At 31.0% G+C, this 2,868-nt stretch overlaps 1 long non-coding RNA gene across 2 annotated transcripts; it reads left to right on the forward strand.

The window, feature by feature from the left end:
• Window positions 1-649: 649 nt before the first annotated feature.
• Window positions 650-2,334, forward strand: LOC106443477. Of its 2 annotated transcripts, XR_002662835.2 has the most exons (3): window positions 650-1,102; window positions 1,200-1,641; window positions 1,768-2,334. It is a non-coding gene; the product is annotated as an uncharacterized LOC106443477 (long non-coding RNA). The 2 variants fall into 2 exon arrangements; XR_007318092.1 differs by having other exon boundaries at window positions 650-1,641.
• The last annotated feature ends 534 nt before the right edge of the window (window positions 2,335-2,868 follow it).

Genomic DNA, 2,868 nt, shown 5'->3' on the forward strand with positions numbered 1-2,868 from the left:
TTTGTATCTTGCTGTATTAATATTTTTTTAAAAAATATTTTGAATTGTAGTTTTGTTATCGAAATCTTAATACATATCAAAAATATTTTTCTGAAAAATAATTAATCAGTGAAAATTTATTATTTAACTAAAATAGGATTATTAAAAACAATTTTTTCATTATATCAAAAAATTACAGTTACGAATCATTTACAAAAAATAATATTAACTGTAACATCAATTATATGAAAGTGATACTTGTATTCAACATCAGTTATATCAAATGTTGCAGATAATTACATCATTTATACTAAAATATGTATACATTAACATCATTTTTTTCGAATGACACAAATTCTCATCACTTAAAATAAATGGCGCAAATATAATAAATATTGGCATCATTTAATTAAAAATAATATAAATTATTTGTATAACCATTTTTAGAATCATTTTTATAAATGATGTAAAAGTTATTTATATCATTTATAGCTAAAGTAAAATATTAAAAATAAATTATTCAATTCACCTTTTTGTAGTGGGTCATGTAAAAAAGAAGTTGAAATTGAACAAAAAATATCATTGATTGTTTGGCTGTTTGGCTGTTTTGGCTGAACAAAGCGTATAAGCGGTCCCTTTTATTTACGCTCAACACACGAAGTTGAATTATATATATATAAACCTCGATACATCAAGAGATAGTACGTACATGCTGATGATAAGACTGCACAAAGAAAGTTCACATCGTGTATGTGTGTATATTACTCTCTTTTTTTTGAGCAACAAATTCATTAATTTAAAACTTAAGAAGACAAGTGAAATGAGTTTAGGCCCAAAACAATATGGATTGAAAAACAAGCTTTCGTAAGCCCATTCACTGGTCCATTATTAGCTCTTGGGATGAAAATGAAACGACACGACAACATGCAAAGGGAAAGAAAACAGAAAACGATAGATCGTCGATATCGTCTAAGACCCCGTAGAGCTCTGTCGTGTGTGTGTCGGTGAGAAGAGATTGCTTGAACAAGCACTTGAGAATCTGTTCGAATACAGATATGAGAATAGTTTTGATAGGCTGTGTGGAGTAGAGCTTCTCTGACTGCAAGGGCTTCCCCCATACAAGGTGAGGATAACTGAACTTTGTGTCTTAGATCCACGATTCAGCTCCTTTGAAGCGTGGTCCGTAAAGATCTATGCTAATCCTGCATTTCTTGTTGTAGGGTTGCATGAGGCGTCGGTATTGCAGAAGATCACATCGTGTATATTACTCACTGACATGCTGATGATAAGACTGCATAAAGCAAGTTCACATCGTGTATGTGTGTATATTACTTCACGTGTATATATATACATTAACTGAATCAAAAAACAAGTAGATATAATGGTAAATCCTGAATCAATTAGCTGAATCAAAACAAGTAGAAGATGAAACATAGTGTCCATGAGAAGCGGTACCCTCCCCATATTTTCTTTTATATTTATGTTTGCTTTGTTGGGTTCCTTTATGTTGCTGTTATTCTCTAAATTCTGACAGAGAAAGAAATGAGACATGTAGTCAGCCAAAACAAGTGGAGTGCATGCAAAGATAGCGAGACATCTAAAGCATCAGTCATGTGCTTTTTCAGTTACCATCACGTGATTGAACTAATGAGGATTAAGAAGGTGAGCTTGATGAAGCATTTCTAGACTTCTAGTTCATAAAGAGTCATCTGAGACTTTGATTAAACAAAAAGGATTCATTAGATCTTTTCTTGTGATTTACTGATTCAATCTTTTGTATGTATTCAGTTCAATTATGTGGACTCGTGGAGCATCTAAGGATTTTCAAAGGCCCGCAACACATTGTTTTTGAACCAAGACATACAGCTATCCAAGAATGATTCATTTTTTTTTCATTCTGTCTTTATCTAAAATTTATACATTTTTTAAATCTTACGGTTCAATTAAAGTCATTTTCAAAATTTTTTTTTTTTTAATTTCATTTAACCCACGCATTCTCAATGCACATATGTACTATTTCTACAGATATGAGCTATATGACAGCTTGATTCCAACAAAATCTACTTAACATTTCCTTCTTTTTATTCTTCTTTTTGTGACACAAATCTACTTAACACTTCTAATTTAGTAACTGATTCAAAAAAGCGGAAATAAGAAGATGGAGTGGAGGAGGAGGATAAGCAATCGGCAATAGCAGTAGAAGAAAGAGGGGTAAACGACAGCGTAAAGCATTCTCACATTTCATTATCTTTCATAATTTCCAGAAGATTATGAAATTGATCTCAGATCTGAATCTTGTTTTGTACTTACTTGCACTTACGAATTGACTTAAGATTTTATATGTGAAGTACATGACACGTGAAACCAGTCATGAAAAAGACAATTTCACCGAATGCAAATATTTCATAACTCGAGCTAACATGTCACTAAAATATTTAGGAAAAATAAAACCATAGCACTAAAATATAGAATCAATAGAATGACCTTTCGACGACTTATATACAGACATAAACCACACAAAATGACGATGACCACAGACGTTTACATTTTTCAAATATGACGACGACCCAAAATCATGTCCACCAAGTCTTTTCTTTTTGTAAAATTCATGTTCACCAAGTATGTATATGATGAACACTAATTACAATTTGGTCTGATTCTATACTTCAGTTACTAAGAGCATTTCAGTTACTAAGAGCATCTCCAAAAAGGAACTCTATTTTGAAGTTTCCAAAACTCTACATTTGAAGTTTAAAGTTGTTTTTCTACAAAAACAAAACTTCAAACTTAACTTCAAAATTATTTGTATTTTATAATATGGTCTTTATATTTGTCATGACTAAACTGAATTCATAAAACCTTTGTAAATAACTAGCACGTATATAAACA

The sequence above is a fragment of the Brassica napus genome, chromosome C1, assembly GCF_020379485.1.
Source record: "Brassica napus cultivar Da-Ae chromosome C1, Da-Ae, whole genome shotgun sequence".
Classification (NCBI taxonomy): Eukaryota; Viridiplantae; Streptophyta; class Magnoliopsida; order Brassicales; family Brassicaceae; genus Brassica; species Brassica napus.